Below are 20,391 nucleotides of genomic sequence, written 5' to 3'. Positions count from 1 at the left end.
TTTACAAAGCCTTTTAAGATGGTCCTCAGTCTTTAACCAATCGCCGGTCTACCATTGACAAGTTCAGGGTCATATGCGATTGACTTGTCAAGTTGGCGGGTCATACCAGGCTTACCTGGGCGGAGTGACTTACTTAATGAAGGCAGGTTAACCTAGGGTTTTAGGTATATATACCAGGCTTCCAAGCCACGGCTTGATAGCCTATTGCAAGTGTAGATTTCTTTGTTCATTGCGATAGCAAAGAATCCCCAAGCAACATTTTGAGCTGTGCTCAACGGGTGCCTATGTTTGAGTTGTTCTTGACAACACTCTTTGGCCCCTAAGTAATGGCATTGCGCCAGCCAAAAGGTGTAGCTATGGTTGAACACAACCAAGCCCGAAGTGACTTACTGTCGTGGCTTTTGAGCCAGCCAAGAGACGTAGCTATGGTTCGAATACGACCAAGCCCCCAAGTGACTTACTGTCGTGGCTTTTGAGCCAGCCAAGAGGTGTAGCTATGGTTCGAATACGACCAAGCCCCCAAGTGACTTATATTGAATAGACAGCTGTAAAGCTGAATCAAAGGGTAAACCGGATGTCGCTTCACAAACAGAATCCTCCGTGTAACCACTCATGATATGAGAAAAACAACAGATACCCCGTTTTAGCTGGGGCTCTGGTTTATTGTATTGATCATAATATATACATCGTCAAAATATGTACATGATAGGAGCCTATGGCTCAGGTGTAGTATGGCCGTAGATAAGCTATGTTCCACGGCCGGATCGTCTTCTCCTCTGACTTGCGTGAGTCTTTATGCTCTCGAACATCAATGAGGTAATATGATCCGTTGTTCAGATTCTTGCTGACCACAAAGGGCCCTTCCCAAGGCGGGGATAACTTGTGCATATCGGTCTGATCTTGGATAAGCCGGAGCACTAGATCGCCTTCTTGAAAAGTTCTGGTTTTAACCCGGCGACTGTGATAACGCTGCAGGTCTTGCTGATAAATCACCGAGCGAGACGCCGCTACGTCCCGTTTCTCATCAGACAGGTCCAACGCATCCTGGCGTGCTCTTTCATTATCCGCTTCAACATAGGCTATCACTCGTGGTGAGTCATGACGAATATCACTTGGAAGGACAGCTTCCGCTCCATAGACCATGAAGAAGGGTGTATAACCCGTAGATCTATTGGGGGTGGTGTTAATGCTCCATAAAATGGAAGGCAGCTCTTCAACCCAACAACCCGGTGTCCTCTACAAAGGAACCATAAGCCGGGGCTTGATCCCCTTCAAGATTTCCTGATTAGCTCTCTCCGCTTGACCATTAGACTGGGGGTGGGCCACTGAAGACACATCAAGACGGATGTGCTCTCTTTGACAGAACTCCTCCATAGCACCCTTGGAAAGATTCGTGCCATTGTCTGTTATAATGCTGTGTGGAAAACCAAAACGGAATATCACCTTCTTCATAAATTGAACCGCCGTGGCTGCATCACATTTGCTAACTGGCTCTGCCTCCATCCACTTGGTAAATTTATCAACCGCCACCAAGAGGTGGGTCTTCTTATCCTTAGACCTCTTAAAGGGTCCAACCATATCAAGCCCCCAGGTTGCAAACGACCAGGTAATTGGAATCATCCTCAGCTCCTGAGCCGCAACATGAGCCCGGCGTGCAAACTTCTGACAGCCATCGCACCTTTTGACCAAGTCCTCAGCATCAGCATGAGCCGTCAGCCAAAAGAAACCATGACGAAAAGCCTTAGCCAACAAGGACTTTGAACCGGCATGATGACCACAATCACCTTCGTGAATCTCGCGTAAAATTTCACGACCTTCTTCAGGAGAAACACAACATTGAAAAGCCCCTGAGACACTGCAATGATGTAGCTCGCCATTGACAATAGTCATGGACTTGGAACGCCGGATTATCTGCCTGGCCAGAACTTCATCCTCTAGTAACTCACCCCGGTTCATATACGCCAAATATGGGATCGTCTAATCTGGGGTGACATGAAGCGCCGCCACCAACTGAGCCTCCGGATCAGGAATAGCTAAGTCTTCCTCCGTGGGTAGCTTGACCGACGGGTTATGCAAAAAATCAAGAAAAACATTGGGCGACACTGGTTTATGCTGGGAGCCCAACCGGCTTAAAGCGTCCGCCGCTTCATTCTTTCGCCGGTCTACATGATCAACCTGATAACCCTTGAAATGACCTGCAACAATATCCACCTCTCGACGATACGCTGCCATGAGGGGGTCCTTGGAATCCCAAGTACCAGAAACTTGTTGAGCCACTAGGTCCGAGTCACCAAAACATTTAACCCGGCTCAGATTCATCGCCTTAGCCATCCGAAGACCATGGAGCAGGGCCTCGTACTCAGCTGCATTATTAGTACAAGGAAACATCAAGCGGAGAACATAACAAAATTTGTCACCTCGAGGGGAAGTAAGAACCACTCCAGCCCCCGAGCCCTCCAATTGCCTGGATCCGTCGAAATGAATCGTCCAGTATGTGTTATCCGGTCTATCCTCCGGCACCTGCAACTCTGTCCAGTCATTGATGAAATCCACGAGTGCTTGAGACTTGACGGCCGTGAGAGGCATATATTTTAATCCGTGAGGCCCAAGCTCAATAGCCCACTTAGCAACCCGGCCAGTCGCTTCTCTGTTCTGGATGATATCTCCCAAAGGAGCAGAATTGACCACAGTAATAGGATGGCCCTGAAAGTATTGCTTCAGCTTCCGGCTCGCCATAAAAACCCCATATACAAGCTTCTGCCAATGTGGATATCTCTGTTTTGACTCAATGAGCACCTCACTGATATAATAAACTGGCCATTGAACCGGATACTCCTTTCCTGCCTCCTTGCGCTCCACCACAATAGCCACGCTGACAGCTCGAGCATTAGCAGCCACATATAACAGCAATGGTTCCTTGTCCATGGGAGCAGCAAGAACAGGTGGTTCGGCAAGCTGCCGCTTCAGAGCCTCAAACGCTTCATTAGCCGCATCACTCCAGACAAAGTTGTCCGTTTTCTTCAGCATTTGATATAAAGGGATGGCCTTCTCCCCGAGACGACTTATAAACCGGCTAAATGCTGCAATCCGGCCTGCTAGTCGCTGAACATCATTGATGCACTTCGGTTTAGTCAGTGAAGTAATAGCCTTGATCTTCTCTGGATTAGCTTCAATGCCCCTGTTAGACACCAGAAAACCCAAAAGCTTGCCTGCTGGCACACCAAAAACACACTTGGCCGGGTTGAGCATCATCTTATAAACCCGGAGGTTATCAAAGGTCTCCTTTAAATCATCTATTAATGTTTCCTCCTTCCTGGACTTCACCACAATGTCATCCACATAAGCATGAACGTTGCGCCCAATCTGGTTATGAAGACAATTCTGAACACAACGCTGATAAGTTGCCTGGGCACTCTTGAGCCCAAAGGGCATAGACACATAGCAGAAGGCTCCAAAGGGAGTTATAAAAGCTGTCTTCTCCTGGTCCTTAACTGCCATCTTAATCTGATGATAACCTAAATAAGCATCCAGAAAACTCAAACGCTCACAACCCGCCGTAGCATCAATGATTTGATCGATACGGGGTAGGGCAAAAGGATCCGTCGGACACGCTTTGTTCAAATCCGTGTAATCCACACACATACGCCAGGTGCCATTCTTCTTAAACACCAGCACCGGATTAGCCAACCACTCCAGATGAAAAACTTCAACAATGAACCCTGCCGCCAAGAGCCGAGCTACCTCCTCACCAATAGCCTTGCACCTCTCTTCATTGAACCGGCGAAGGAATTGTCGGACCGGTTTAAACTTGGGATCAATATTAAGGGTGTGCTCAGCGAGTTCCCTCGGTACACCTGGCATGTCAGAAGGCTTCCATGCAAAGATATCCCGATTCTCACGGATGAACTCGATGAGCGCGCTTTCCTATTTCAGATCCAGATTTGCACTGAAGATGAACTGTTTGGATGAATCGCCGGGCACAAAATCAACCATCTTAGTCTCATCAGCCGATTTAAACTTCAAGGCCGGATCATGCTCCGTGGTCGGTTTCTTCAAAGAAGTCATGTCCGCCGGATCAACGTTGTCCTTATAAAACTTCAACTCCTCTGCTGCACAAACCGACTCAGCATAGGCCGCATCACCTTCCTCACACTCCAAAGCGATCTTGCGGCTTCCATGTATTGTGATAGTCCCTTTATGACCTGGCATCTTGAGCTGCAGATAAACATAACAGGGTCGTGCCATGAACTTAGCATAAGCCGGCCGTCCAAACAGGGCATGATACGGGCTTTTGATTTTCACCACTTCAAAAGTCAGTGTCTCTGATCTTGAGTCATACTCCTCTCCAAAAGCAACTTCTAGAGCTATTTTACCAACCAGATAGGCTGATTTGCCAGGCACCACACCATGGAAATAGTGTTCGACGGTTTAAGATTCTTATCTGTCAACCCCATACGACGGAAGGTGTCATAATATAAGATGTTGATACTGCTGCCTCCGTCGATGAGCATCTTAGTGAACTTATAACCTCCAACCTGAGGCGCCACCACCAACGCCAAATGACCCGGATTGTCAACCCGGGGCGGGTGATCCTCTCGGCTCCAGACAATAGGCTGCTCAGACCATCGCAAATAACGAGGCACTGCCAGTTCAACCGAGTTCACCGCTCATTTATGAAGCTTCTGATCGCGTTTGCATAAGCTGGTGGTGAAAACGTGGTACTGTCCACTATTCAACTGCTTTGGGTGACTTTGGTACCCTGACTGTTGCTGCTGTGGTCCTTGTTGGTTATAACCACCCTGGTTGCTCTGATTGCCTTGATTGCCATGTCCACCCTGATTGCCTTGGAATCCTAAACCGGAATTGCCTCCTCCATAACCCGGCCCATAGGACCCGGGTCCTGAACCGCCGGATGGTCCATGATCATTTCGAAAGAAGTCTGAATTTTTGAATTCTCGCATGATATAAAAATCTTTCCAAAGGTGCGTGGCCAGTTTGTCCTGCGTTCCAGGATGCTTCGGGCAGGGCTGGTTCAACAGGTAATTCAAGCGCTCTGGATTAGGACTGGGCTCTGCCCTTCTTGGGGGCGGCTTTCCTTTACGGCGCTGACCATTACCCTGTGTATTGGTGTTAGCCACAAAATCTGAATTATGATCTGCTTTCCGCTTACCATTATTATTGTGGCCCGTCGGGTTATGCTGCTGCCCCTTGGCGTTGTCGCTCTTCTTTCCCTTCCCCGGTTTGTCATCGTCAGACTCGGGGTCCTTGGTACTATCAGAATCAGCATACTTAACCAGAGCAGCCATAAGTGTTCCCATGTCATTGCAGTGACGCTTGAGCCGTCCCAACTTTAACTTTAAAGGCTGAAACCGACAATTCCCCTCCAATGTTATAATCGCCGAGTCGACTTTGATGCGATCCGAAGAATGTAAGATCTCTGAAACCCGGCGCTCCCAATGGGTTGTTGACTCGCCTTCACCCTGGACACAGGCGGCTAAGTCCACAATTGACATAGGTTGCTTGCACGTGTCTTTGAAGTTTGCTATAAACCGGGCTTTTAACTCAGCCCATGTCTCAATGGAATTAACTGGTAAGACTTTCAACCACGTGCGAGCTGTTCCATCCAACATCATAGCGAAATATTTCGCACATGCCGCGTCATCCACATCTAACATCTCCATAGCTATCTCATAACTCTCAATCCATGACCCGGGAGGCAAATCAGCGGTGTAATTAGGCACCTTACGGGGGCCCTTGAAATCCTTGGGCAGCCATACATTGCGCAAAGCCGGGACGAGGCAGGGCACCCCCCAAGAGCTGAAAGTAAGGCCTTGCTCTACGGAAGCCACCGGACGAACCGGAGTGAGTTGACGGTCCTGCGCAGCTAACTCGGCTTCACGACGTGCTCCGTTGTTCACCACATCCTGAGCATTTGCCCCACCACGCGCCGGATTAGGCCCGCGAGGAGCGTCTCAGTTCCGCACACTGCTTGACACAGCCGGTTCATCGATGTTCCTGCTATAACTCCGGCTCGGGCGTGGGGTTGAATGAATTCTGTCTCGGCTGTATGAATAAGCCTGCTGCTGCACCATAGCCGTCTGAAGAAGATCCCTAGCACGCCGCGTCTCAACCGCCGCTGGGGATTCCCCCTCCATTGGAATAGCGGCTAATCATGATGCGGCAGCGATCATATTATCCAAAGGGGCGGAGAAGTGACCCGGCGCCGCCGGTACATACTGCAGCGGGTTACGGGTCCGTCGAGGGGGATCCGTCACCCGTGGCTGATCCGGTGCTCCGGTCCTCGGCGCTTCAATCCGGTTCATCGCTGCCGGATTACTGGTTCTTGCTCCTGGCGTGCCAAAGAGATTCATTGCCTCATAAACTGGTGGTAGTCGTGACCGATGCCTTCTCCTCAACACGTCGTTTGAAGCGTTCTGATCCAACAGGAGTTGATAATTTTCCGCCTGAATCCGCTGTGCTTGTGCATCTAAAGCGACCCGCTCCTCAGCCATCCTGGTTTCTTCAGCTGCTAAGTCCTCCTTAGCTTGAGTTATCTGATCCTGCAGCTTAGCCACCTCCGCATTATGCTGATCTTGCATGTCGGCGGTAACTTGTGTGGTCAGTAAGGTCGTCCAGGCGTCCAATAAATCGGACAAGATTTGGGCCGACCGGCGCGCGGGGCCTCCCGCCCCAGCTGCCGATCCGGAAATTATTGCTGCCGCGGTTGAAGATTGCAACGTGGGCTGAGTTCTAGCCATGAAGAACGCAACCCGGTTTGCCGGTTCAAAGGGGTCCGGAATACTATCACCATCGGAATAGCCCACAAACTGGCCATCTTGCAGTTGGTACAGTGAGTCGGTCTCCCCGATGGACGACTCGTCATCTGAGTGGATGACGGTCTCGCCATCGGATGCCAGTTCAAGTTCCGCACCATTGATGAATCCTACAAACGCACGCTTCACGGCGGGCTGAACTTGGGCAGGGCTTGCACGCTGAGCCGTCTCGACGAGGTCGGTGCAGATGTCCGGCTCAGGGCCCGGTTCGCCGATCTTGCCGATGAAGACGTGAATTCCTCCAAAGGGGACCCGGTACCCGTACTCGATTGAGCCGGCCTTGGGGCCCCAGTCTGCGTCGTTGATGTAGAGCTTGCCGCGACGACTCTTGGTCATCCGGCCCACGGCGTATCCCTCGAGCCCTTCAAAATTGCCCTTCAAGAACTCGAAACCATCGCGCGATAGCCCCACGGTGGGCGCCAACTGTCATGGAATTGTCACGACAGATGTCCTAGCGAAAGGACCTAGTCGTGGAGCCATCGCAACGAGTTAGGTTAAAGGGGTTAAACCGGACAAGGGACACGAGAGTTTTATACTAGTTCGGCCCCTTACGATGAAGGTAAAAGCCTACGTCTAGTTGTGATGGAATTGCTGGGGTTTCGATGACCAGGGAGCGAATACGCTTTGCCTGAGTCTCGAGTTGTTGTCTGTTGTCCTTGAACCGCCGCCGGGTCATGCCTTTATATACACAGGTCAACGCACGCCGGTTTACAGAGTCCCGATGCCGGTTTATACACATACCGGCTCGGTCTCTACTTTGTCATATCTTACAACACAAGTCATGTACTACATGGTGGTTTATAGCTACAGGCCCTAATCTACCTTTGGGCCTTGGGCCTTTGAGTCTCTGTAGTAAACCGCTTTATTCCTTGTCTTCATGGGCTTTTAAGTATAACAATCCATTATGGGGATAACCCGGCTTCCTTGGCCGGTTTACACCTAGTAGTAATATCCCCAACAGAAGGTGACTGGGAGACGGATCTGCCCCAGAGAGTGGGCGACGCCGCCACCAACTCCTGAGAAGGGCTTGCTGAGACTGATCCGCTCGAGCGGCACGTGAAGAAGGCTGAAGGCCTCTACGGAGAGCAGATTCAGGCTGGCACCGCCGTTGATGAGGGTCTTGGTAACAGCCACGTTGCAGATGGTGGGCATGCAGAGCTTTGGGAGCATGCCCGAGCCAGCGGTGGAGTCGGGGTGGTCTTCTAAGCCGAAAGTGAGGTCGGCCTCTGGTGCAGCCCAACACGGCGGAGCCCCCGGGCGCTTGGAAGCGGCCCCAATCTGACGGAGGAACGGCTTGACGTGGCAATCTGAAGGCGCTGCTTGAGAGCTGCCCAGCAGGGCTGCGACTGCGTGGTGCGCCGGCACCGCGTAGCGAGCAGTGAAGAGGTCGCGGAGCTCCCCCCCCCAGGACGCCACCGTGTATCCAGGGAGGTAGAGCAGCCCGGCGCGCGGCTCGCCGGCGAGGGCCATGGGGAACCAGTTGGCCATGACCTTGTCGTCGCCCCCGGCCTTGAGGATGGCCTCCTCATACGCCAGTAGGAACGGCGACGGCTCTGCCGCGCCGTCGTAACACGGCGGCATCTCCGTCTTGAACTTGGTTGGCCACCGCACCCGCCGTAGGGCGGGGGCCAGGGCTCGGAACCCCGAGGCCCCGTCATCGATGCTGGCCGCGGGAGCGGATGGCGGGGCACCTGCCATGGGGGCGAAGTGCGGTGGCACGGGGCGTAGGCTGGTGGATAGGAGCTACGGTGCACCCCTACCTGGCGCGCCAATTGTCGGATCTGGGGTTCGGGAAAAACCCTTAAGGTTCGAACTCTGGGGTGCACGCGAAGTTCTTTCCCTCCTACCGATCGACGCCCTAGCTCACTAAGATCTCACAGACGAACTCGACGAACTCACAACACAGAAAGACACGAGATTTATACTGGTTTGGGCCACCGTTGTGGTGTAATACCCTACTCCAGTGTGGTGGTGGTGGATTGCCTCGTGGGCTGATGATGAACAGTACAAGGGGAAGAACAGCCTCCTCAGGTTGAGGTGTTCTTGTGCTTGGCGAGCTTTTGGGTGAGAACTCGATCAGTTCCGGACCAGATGCCTACTACTATGGTGGCTAGACCTATTTATAGAGGCCCTAGTCCTCTTCCCAAATATTGAGCGGGATGGGAGCCAACAACGTCGGGCAATTTGAAAGGGGACAGCTAGTACAAGCTATCCTGACAAAAGCGGTCTTCGCCTGCAAAAGGCCCTGGTGGTGACGCCGTCTTGGGCTCCACGGTGACCTCCGTCTTGCCGTCCTTCTGGTCTTGGTCTCGTTGCACCGATATGGAAACCTTTGCCTGATGCCTCGGTACTCTGCGCCTGTGCCTGCCTCCTTAGCACCAAAGAGGAAACAAGGACGCTGCGCGCGCTGGCGCCCGCCTGGCGCCCGCCTTGTCTTGATTGTCATGGCTCACGTTACGAGAGCCTCGCGAGGTTTGCCCTGCCTTGATATCTCCGCTCCTCGCGAGGCAGCCTAATGAGGCCGCTCCTGAGGAGGTCTTGCGTCGTCCGCCTCGCGAGGCTTGGCCCCTCGCGAGGCTCTTGAATGCCTTGTTGATGAAGATGGGCTGTACAGGCCCGCTAGCATAGCCACACCGCGGGCCGCAGGCAGGCAAGTCTGGGGACCCCCGTTCCCAGAACGCCGACACTGATTACATGCCGTGAAGTAGGATTAGGAATTTATGGCTATTTATTTATACATATCCAGAGATTATGGTTCGATTTTTAAGCACAGTCGTCTATGTACAGACCAATCTTGAAGAAAATAATGGCACAAACATATGTAGGTCATTCAAAATCAATTGTCAAGTCCTGGCTAGGAATTATTAGCACAAACACTAACCCTAGTCAGATTACTAGCAGAAATCATTTGCACAGATGAAACAACTAATCACTTATCACCTGTACCATTCAAACAATCAATACACTACACGGATCTAATGAAACTTACTCAGATTTCATGGATTGGGAGAACATAACCATAGGATTTCTATTCCAAAAAGGGAGAGGCAGGAGTAACCAGAGAAACCCTATGATCTATTTGACACATAAATGGGTATAGATGACTAACCAGCTGTCCGTCGTCATCGGAGTCATCGCCGGAGTGGTCGTCGGAGTCGGTGTGGAACTCCGCCTCTGGCTGTGGAAGCTCGACGCCGTCGGCGACGTCAGGGTGCAGCGATAACTCGCCGGCGGTGACGGCAACCTCTGTCTCCATCTCCACGCTGTGCTCCGGTGCGTTAGCAGCCCCGGCGTCGCCACTCCCTCCGATGGGGCGCTTCGGCGGCATCCTCATACACTGACGGGTTTGAGGACTGAGTGCGGCATCGAGGATGCAAGCGGAGAGAGAGGATTGTGTGTGCGTAGAGAGGATGGGGGTGCGGCCACTCGGGCGCATCATTAATATGGAGTAGTGGGACTTGTGGGAGAGAGGCGGGCGGCGATCAAACCGATGGCTCGCCTCCCGGTGAGCCGGCGCACCGGACTGCTGGCATGCCTACCAAAGTTTCACACAGCTACTCGCACACCTCCCGATGACACTGCGCAGCGAGCACGCCTCCGTCAATTCACACACATGGACGCACGCCTCCCCGTTTGCCTGCGCGGCGGACTGCTCGCATGCATCCCGTCAACTCACGCCTGCTCGCACGCCACGCGGTTCGCGCGGCGGCATGTATATTGTTTTTCTATTTCGATGATTTAATGCTGCCGCTTTATTGCTTAACCGAAGCATGGCACGTATCCATTGTGGGTCTAACGCTCACGGTTCGAATAAATAATCCGTTTGGGATATTGGTTCCCAATTATTAATAATCTCCCTTCTATAATTAGATAAAGATTACATCAAAACTGGTCTCAAATTTGACAAAAAAAGTACAATGCCACTTTGTATTGGTGTCCATATGACAACACGATAAGATTCATGAACTTCAAATAAGTTTTGGATGTACTAGAATTTAAAAATCAAGATTCTCAATGTTTGAAATTTGTTGCACGGGGAGTAAACATGCACCCAGTGAGACACATGTGTTTTCGCAATCCATTTAGGTGCACTGTCACGTGTGCATGTAGCTCAAATTTGATTTTTGCACATTATACCCATAGAAAATCAATCAATCAATGTACTAAAACGTCTTAATGATCTCTGTGATTTTTTTGAAATTAAAACATCCCTCCTTTGGTAACATGTATGTTCACCGCGGGATAATTAATTTAACATGCATCGTAGTTGCGGTGGATTCACGGTGTGTGTGTGGGTGTGTGCGTTTGGGGGTGGCGGGTGGCTCGCAGTACACTACGAGCTGTGAGCCACCGTGTGGGTTGGCCATTTTGTTAGGCAGGCTGGTGCCACATCAGAGTCGTGAAATCGTTATTTAAAACATTACACAACCCTTTCATACATAAATGTTTTGGCCACATGCAGTCGATGGTTGTCCTACACGACATTCGATACTCGCGTCTGACGCTTTCTGTGGGCCTGCGAGGTCGTCGTCCATCACTTTGACGAACAGCCGGCAGTGAGGTTAATTTGACCAGCATGGTAGAATCTTTTTTGTTTGTGTTATGGTGGTATATAGTACGCGTCGAAGAGGTGGGAGGGGACTAGCATATATACTATACGTATGCGTCCGTGAACAAGTGCACCTCACTTAGTGTCGGGACTTTTTGGTTACCGAGGCACGTGCCACATCAAAATTGTGAAATTGGTTATTCAAACATCACACAACACCTTTTTGGGCCAGATGCATATATATCCTAGCGAGGACACTCACGTGTGATGCTTCCATCTATGGCCATGAGGCCATCGTCGATGCATGCATGCATGCATCACTTTGACCTTCATCGGGAGAGGTTAATTAATTTCACCATTGACGAGGATTCTTTTGGGTTGTACATATATTACGACAGGAGCATATAGTATGCGGTGAAGAGGGGGGAAGGGGACCATCATATGTAGTACGCTTGATATGAACCTCGCTCTGTGTGGGTGCATGGTTTATGGTTTTTGAGGCATGTGGCACATCAAAGTTGTGCATTTTGGGTATTCAACATATATATGTTTGGCCCACATGCAAAGCGGTGGTGGTTGTCCTCTCGCACCCACTTAAGCGGTTATCAGCGATATCGATGTTTTCCATCTGTGGGCCCGCTTGGTCCATCACTTCTTTTTGCCTGACAACAAGAGAGGTTAATTTGACTTAGGAGGGGATTATTATTTTTGCTCTGGGATGACATGCATGATACACTTTGAGCACACACACATGCATGTGTACGCATGAATCCCTCCCATCGAGTCAAAGTGGCTAGTACAACGACACCATCATGAACCGATCTCGTTCTGTGTGGGGAGCTAGTGTACGATTTTTGACACACGTGCCAGATCAATGTTGTGTATTCAAACATGCATGCACGCATCACCTCCATACATATGCATGTAGTGGTTGCCTTCGAATGATACACTCCCTCGCGTGGTTATCGGTGACAAGCCTATATATTCATGGGCCCGCGTGGTCATCCATGATCACCTTGACCAACAACAAAATAGGTTACCATGGCGGATTCTTCATTTGGTTCGTGTTATCGTAGTATAGGTCATGGTGAGATTCAGACCTAATTAAGTTTGAGCGCATATACTATGCATGCATGCATGCATATATGAATCCCCGTCGTTGGCTTGAAGTGTGGTGTAACATACATATGCATCGTCAACCTAACCCTCACTCAGTGTGGGGATTTGTAGTTCGAAATCATGGTGCCACATCAAAGTTGTTCCATTGTTACTCAAAAACACACCTCTCCATACATATGTTTGGGCCACACACATGCAGTGGTTGTTTTCGGGGACTAGCTACTTGCGTAATTATTGGCGAGCTAGCCCATCTCCAGGGTCGCATGGACGGCCATCACTTTGACCAACAACAAGAGAGAGGTTGTACGACCAAGGTGGATTATTCTTGGTCCGTTTTACAATCCATCTTGGTGAGATATATGCCTCTCTGGCCCACCGACTGAAAGTGTGTGTGTGGGGGGGGGGGGGGGGTTGCTACATCGCACTTTGCTAGCTAGGTGAACCTCAGTTGGGGGGGGCATGCATTCATAGCTTAATTAGGATTCCCTTCGTGGCGACACGAGGGGGGGTGGGGGCTGCTAGCTACTTCGCACTTTGCTAGGTGAACCTCGGTTGGGAGGGAGGGGGCATGCTCATAGCTTAGGATTCCCTTCGTGCCGACACGAGGGGGGGCTGCTAACTACTTCTCACTTTGCTAGGTGAACGTCAGTTGGGGGGCATGTGCATTCATAGCTTAGGATTCCCTTCGTGCCGACACGAGGGAGGGGTGGCTGCTAGCTACTTCGCACTTTGCTAGGGTGAACCTCGGTTGGGGGGGAGGGCATGCATTCATAGCTTAGGAATCCCTTCGTGCCGATGCGAGGGAGGGGGGCTGCTAGCTCTACTTCACACTTTGCTAGGTGGACCTCGGTTGGGGGGCATGCATTCATAGCTTAGGATCCCTTCGTGCCGACACGAGGGAGGGGGCTGCTAGCTACTTCGCACTTTGCTACGGTGAACCTCGGTTGGGGGGGCATACATTCATATATAGCTTAGGATTCCCTTCGTGCCGACGCAAGGGAGGAGGGGGGCTGCTAGCTACTTCGCACTTTCCTAGGTGAACCTCGGTTGAGGGGGAGGGGGCATGCATTCATAGCTTAGGATTCCCTTCGTGTCGACCAACACTAGGGGGGGGGGGTTGGGGCAAGCAATACCGTGCGCTTTGCGAGAGAGGTGCCACATCGAAGTTGCATTTGGTATTTGAAAATCAAACCACCCTTTTGATACATAAATTTGGTCCACATGCAAGTGTGTTTGTGTTTTGACCCTCTCCCGCGTCATTTTTCGCCAAATTTATGAACATTAGACAAGTCGAATGACGCAACAGACATGGTTCACTCAAACTAACTATGTGCCACGCTGGTGCACCTGTCCCGCACACATCCGCACCGTACATTGGGCTCCACGAGGCTCCCCTTCTCAAAAATATTTGCCCGCCTCGAGGGTTTTTCTGTTTCATAACACACAGTTGTTATCTTCGGACCGTGTGCGATGTTTCTTGTTCCCAATCCCGCCTGCATCAAAAATATCTGCCCGCCTCAAGGGTTTTTCTGTTTCATAACACACGGTTGTTATCTGCGGACCGTGTGTGATGCACTATCATCAAAATTTTCAATAGCCTGGCATTTCACTCCCGCGTTTGACTCCTGCGTAGTAAAATTTTCAGTACCCGCGTCATTTCCTCAAACACCCCGCCCCCCTCCGCACACACACACACACCTAAACCTCCTCGAGCGTGCGCGCGCGCGCACACACACACACCCTCCCTCCCTCCCTCGCTCGAAACCCTAGCAAAGTCCTCGCCGCCGCTGCCGCTGCCGCCGCCGCCGCAAGGCCTCCATTGTCAACATCTTCCGGTTCGCCCGTGCAGCTTACCCACTGATCTCCATACCCAGGCCGCCCTGAGTTTCTTAGATGACGCCTGCCAAACGCCCCCTTTCCCACAGATCCCCATCCCAATCCCCCACTCCAGAGCGTCGCAGCATAAGCCCGGCTACGCTTCCCGTGGAGCTCGAGGAGCGACTGGCCCAAAAAAGGTGTATAGCGGTCTCTTCGCCCGATGTCGCCGAGGAAGCTGAAGACCATTACTGGCGGCAGGCACTCAAGCATCGGGCTAGGGTATGCGGGCATGTCTCGTCCGCCGGCTACGACATCGAGCACTAGAAAAAAATAGACTTTCGTGATGATACTTGTTTGTCACAGTAGGTCACGTTTTCTGTCATGCATGTACATCCATGACAAATTTATGACAGAATCAAGATAGTTATACCTGTGCTATCGTAGAAGTGTTCCATGAGATTACCAAAATTATCATCATGGAAGTGTCCACTTCCATGACGATAAATCGCGCGTCACAGAAGTGCTTTCGTAAGGGTGACCGTCGGTGTACAAAAGTAGGGGCTCTCCTTTTGACCCCTTTACTTGTGCATGGGCAGTCAGAGCCGCGTGCCACGACCGCACGTAGCAGGGTAAGGGAGGGAAGCCGGAGAGAAGCCAAAGAACAAGACGACCAAGACAACGCCAATGCCAAGAACACGAAGAGCAGAGGGACGAAGCAGGTTCCCCCGGCAAGACCCTTGCCGGGGCAACTCGCCCAACACCAGCGGAGCGCGCCACCCTTGAGCCCATGGTTCCCAACACCATCAACCATGTTGGGCCAGGGCTGGGAGGCACCCCCACTGGTGGCATGCAGATATTTGTGAAGACAAAGAATATTCAAGATCAGATAAGGATTGGAAGACAGCGATCCTCGGCAAGATCCTTGCCGAGGAAATCCACAAGACCCCCGGCAAGATCCTTGCCGGGGACAACTACGACGCTGCAGCAAGACCCTTGCCGGGCCCCCCGGCAAGACCCTTGCCGAGGGCGCCAGCGGGGCAACTGCTAGGTCCGCACCAGCCAAGTCTCCACCGCCACTCGCATGCAGCTGCCAGCCCAACCAGCTGGGCAGGCGCCTGCGTGGCAACGAGCGGCTTCCGAGCCAACTCAGCAAGCAACTCTGTGGTGGCATGCAGATCTTCGTGAAGACCCTACCACCACGCCACCTCAGCTGCCTGCCTGCCTACATGGCGCCGCATGCACCGCTGGCCTGGGCGCGTGTCGAAGCAAGGCGAGGCGGCGACGGACGGGACGGGCTCCGTTCCCGTCCCCGATAAAGCAAGGGGGCACCTAAGCAATGCATTAAATGCGTCTTGTCCTGTAACACGGGCGATAAGCTCGCAACACTGTAGGCCTTTCCACCTCCTGTGTGCCACTGTGGCAGCCCCTTTCGACTATAAAAGGAGGCCCATGGCATACTGGAGGGGGATTCGGCTCTTTTGGATGACGCAGCGACCATAGCTAGTTCGAGAGCTCAAGAACTCTCTGAAATACATCCACCAAAGCAGGACTAGGGTATGACGCATCCTCGCAGCCCGAGCCTGGGTAACGATCTCTATGCTGACTGTTGATCCTGCTCTCCTCACAACCCCGCGACCCGCAACCGTAGTAGGGATTCCTTGACCCCTTTACTTGTGCACGGGCAGTCAGAGCCGCGTGCCACGACCGCACGTAGCAGGGCAAAGGAAGGGAAACCGGAGAGAAGCCGAAGCATAAAGCGGTCAAGACAACGCCAAGGCCAAGAAAACAAAGAAGCAGAGGGACGAAGCAGGTTCCCCTGGCAAGACCCTTGCCGGGGCAGCTCGCCCAACACCAGCGGAGCGCGCCACCCTTGAGCCCACGGTTTCCAACACCATCAACCACGTTGGGCCAGGGCTCGGGAGGCACCTTCATGGTGGCATACAGATCTTTGTGAAGATCATAAATACTCAAGATCAGATGAGGATTGGCAGACAACAATCCTCAACAAGATCCTTGCCGAGGAAAGCCACAAGACCCCCGGCAAGATCCTTGCCAGGGACGACTACGACGCCGCGGCAAGACCCTTGCCGGGCTACCCGGCAAGACCCTTGCCGAGGCCATCAGCAGGGCCACTGCCAGGCCCGCACCAACCAAGGCTCCGCCGCCGTTTGCATGCAGCTGCCAGCCCAACCAGCTGGGCAGGCACCTGCGTGGCAACATGCGGCTCCCAAGCCAACTCAGCAAGCACCTGCGTGGTGGCATGCAGATCTTCGTGAAGACCCTACCACCGTGCCACCTTAGCTGCCTGCCTGCCTACATGGCGCCTCATGCATCACTGGCCTGGGTGCGTGTCAAAGCAAGGCGAGGTGGCGACGGACGGGACGGGCCTCATTCCCGTCCCCGATAAAGCTAAGGGACACCCAAGCGATGCCTTAAATGCGTCTTGTCCTGTAATACGGGCGATAAGCTTGCAGCACTGTAGGCCTTTCCACCTCCTGTGTGCCACTGTGGCAGCCCCTTTCAACTATAAAAGGAGGTCCATGGCATACTTGCGGGGGATTCGGCTCTTTTGGACGATGCAGCGATCATAACTAGTTCGAGAGCTCAAGAACTCTCTGAAATACATCCACCAAAGCAGGACTAGGGTATTACGCATCCTCGCGGCCCAAACCTGGGTAAACGATCTCTGTGCTGACTATTGATCCTGCTCTTCTCACAACCCCGCGCCCCGCAACTGTGGGGCACGATCTCTTGGTGCTGACCTTGCCGTGGATGCAGGAGGAGGACATCAGGAGGAGGAGCCATAGAGGGCTACCCCCAACACGCCGCCCCCATCGACCACGCCGCCCCGAGGGGCGTCCCCGGCAAGGGCGCCACGCACCGAGCCCATGCACACGGGGGAAGAGGAGGAGAAGTTGGGCGCCGGTGGCTTTGTCTCGGCGCCAAATGTTGACGGGGAGGGGACCTCTGCTTCCCAGCCCAGCACTGGTAAGCCGTTCGCCTTTCTCCCCTGTTCTTTTTTCTTCTCTTTGAATCTTGGTCTTGGCTTCACCTCACCCTCTTCTCGGTATCCAGATCCTCTCTCGGCGGACCGGGAGGACCTGGACACCATCATCGAGGACGTTGCCGAGGACGCCGCGGCGGAGGCTGAGAAGATCGCCGCTGAGGAGGCTGCCAAGGGCGCGGCTGAGGATGCCGCCAAGGGGTCTGCCAGAGAACCCGGCATGGCTGCTACCAAGGAGGCCGGCAAGGGGCATGCCGGGGAGGCTGGCAAGGCCGCTGCCGAGGAGGAGGTGGTTGACGACCAACCTTCCTCCACCGCTGCCTCTGGCTCCAGCAAGTATCTGAGGGTGGGCGACAATCTGTTCGTCCACCTTCCAGGCGCGTTGAGCACCAGTGCGCCCATCGAGGGAGAGGTGTTTGATGATGAAGTGCTTGCCGCCGCCGGGCTCGAGGTCGTCGACAAGCCGAGCGCTGGTGGTGACGGCTCCCAGGAGGAGAGGCTCCTCCAGGCCATTGGCGCCAGCTTCCGGAGGCTCCAGGTGCTCCATCGTGCCCGCCTGGACAAGGCCAAGTCCAGGATGGCCGTGGCGGAGAAGGCGGAGGTGGACCTCAAGGTGCGTGTTGCCGAGACACAGACTTGGTTCCGCCAAGCCTGTGAAGAGCTGAAGACCACCCAGGGTGAGCTGGCCAAGCATGAGGTGGAGCTCACCATGCAGCGGGCCGACATCCAGAAGGCCCAAGAGATGGCGGAGAACTTGGCCACCGCAGCCGAGGCCGCTCGGACCCAGCACCAGGCCGCGCTGAACTCCCAGGAGGAGGACCTTGCCGTGCGTTAGGAGAAGCTTGCCGCAACGCTCCGCGGCAAGGATGAGGAGGTGGAGAAACTTGTCGTGCAGCGGACCCAAGAGCTGGAGCAGAGGCGCTGGCAGAAGTGGGCATGCCCCATCACCGTGATGTTGTGGTCGAGGCCGGGGCGAAGCCTCATGATGTCAGCGGCGTTTGTGAAAAGCCAGGCCGGCCTCCCCTTGTTGTGCAGCGGAGAGATTCGGCGGCGGATGAAGTCCGCCCCGATCATCTCAAGGGTGAGCCCGGCCTCGGTGAGACGAAGGATCCTGGTGGTGGCGATCATGAGCTTCTCGTCTTTGACGTCGACATCGCTCCAATCGCTTCCGCGGACCGACGGCACCTGGCGAACCTCGCAGAACGCCGGCAGGTCCTTCTCTTCAATCCAGCACCACCGGCCCCGCCATTCTTCCCACCTCTCCTTCATGGCGCCCTCCGGGTACGCCCCCTTGGACCTTGGGATCCAGGCGATGCAACCGGAGATGGCGGCCCCCGTTTGGATCCAAGGGAAGAAGTAGTGGCGGAAGAGCGTCGTGTTGGGATGCACCCCGGCGAAACCCTCGCAGAGGTGCACGAAAAGAGCCATGCACGCCACGGCATTTGGAGTAAAATCCAGAAGGCAAAAGCCGTAGGTGTGCATGATGTCGCTGAAGAAATCGGAAAAGGGGGGACAGAGGCCGCAAGAAAAGTAATCTACGAAGAACGAATACCAATTTGGGGCGGCCTCGGCACAATTGGCAGGGATGACGCGCGTGGCGGGATGCCCCGTCGTCTCTCCCCCCATATTCACCCCCCACAGGTGCTTGAAGCAATCCTAGAGCTCGACCACGTCGACCGTCAACGGGAAGTAGGTGTACGTCCGCCGCACCGCCAGCTCGCTCTCCGGCGGCTCTTTCTCCCTGGCGTCCTTGGCCACTCCCTTGCCTCTGCTGCTCTTGGGAGCCATGGCGGCTGCAGGGGGCGAGGAGTGGAGGATGGCGAAGGCACGGCGGCGGCAAGCCAAGGCGAGAGCTCGAGAAGGAGGAAGAAAGGGGACGGCGGTTCCGAGATTGGGGAAGGCACAGGGGGTAAAGTGAGCAGCGCGCCCGCGGTTATTCCTTTTTACAGGGAAGGAGCGTGCCGCCTCCTTTCCCATTAACTGCGACGTGACACATGCGTGCGGGAACCGCCCCACGCATGCCCCCCACATCACGCACGATCCTCCACGACGCGCGTCCAACGCGGGTCGTGTGGAAGCGTAGCGGACGAAGAGTTACTGCGGTGGAAATCCGCCCCTCCTGCCCGCGCACCGTTTTGGGCCTGGCCCAACAACGTGTCGCGCTTATGTGTGGCCCAGGCCCGGGGGCTCCTGTCGGTGTACAAAAGTAGGGGCTCTCCTTTTGACCCCTTTACTTGTGCACGGGCAGTCAGAGCCACGTGCCACGGCCGCACGTAGCAGGGTAAGGGAGGGAAGCCGGTGAGAAGCCGAAGAACAAGACGACCAAGACAACGCCAAGCCAAGAACACGAAGAGCAGAGGGATGAATAAGGTTCCCCCGGCAAGACCCTTGCCGGGGCAACTCGCCCAACACCAGCGGAGCACGCCACCCTTGAGCCCACGGTTCCCAACACCATCAACCACGTTGGGCCAGGGCTCGGGAGGCACCCCCACTGGTGGCATGGAGATCTTTGTGAAGACAAAGAATATTCAAGATCAGATAAGGATTGGAAGACAACGATCCTCGGCAAGATCCTTGTCGAGGAAAGCCACCAGACTTTGCCGGGGACGACTACGATGCCGCGGCAAGACCCTCGCCGGGCCCCCCGGCAAGACCCTTGCCGAGGGCGCCAGCGGGGCCACTGCCAGGTCCGCACGAGCCAAGTCTTCACCGCCACTCGCATGCAGCTGTCAGCCCAACCAGCTGGGTACGCGCCTGCGTGGCAACGAGCGGCTTCCAAGCCAACTCAGCAAGCACCTGCGTGGTGGCATGCATATCTTCGTGAAGACCCTACTACCGCGCCACCTCAGCTGCCTGCCTGCCTACATGGCGCCGCATGCATCGCTGGCCTGGGCGCGTGTCGAAGCAAGGCGAGGCGGCGACGGACGGGACGGGCTCCGTTCCCGTCCCCGATAAAGCAAGGGGACACCTAAGCGATGCATTAAATGCGTCTTGTCCTGTAACACGGGCGATAAGCTCGCAGCACTGTAGGCCTTTCCACCTCCTGTGTGCTACTGTGGCAGCCCCTT

The sequence above is a fragment of the Aegilops tauschii genome, chromosome 7 (genome assembly GCF_002575655.3).
Source record: "Aegilops tauschii subsp. strangulata cultivar AL8/78 chromosome 7, Aet v6.0, whole genome shotgun sequence".
NCBI classification, from domain to species: Eukaryota; Viridiplantae; Streptophyta; class Magnoliopsida; order Poales; family Poaceae; genus Aegilops; species Aegilops tauschii.
Note: the sequence above shows the minus strand (reverse complement) of the source record.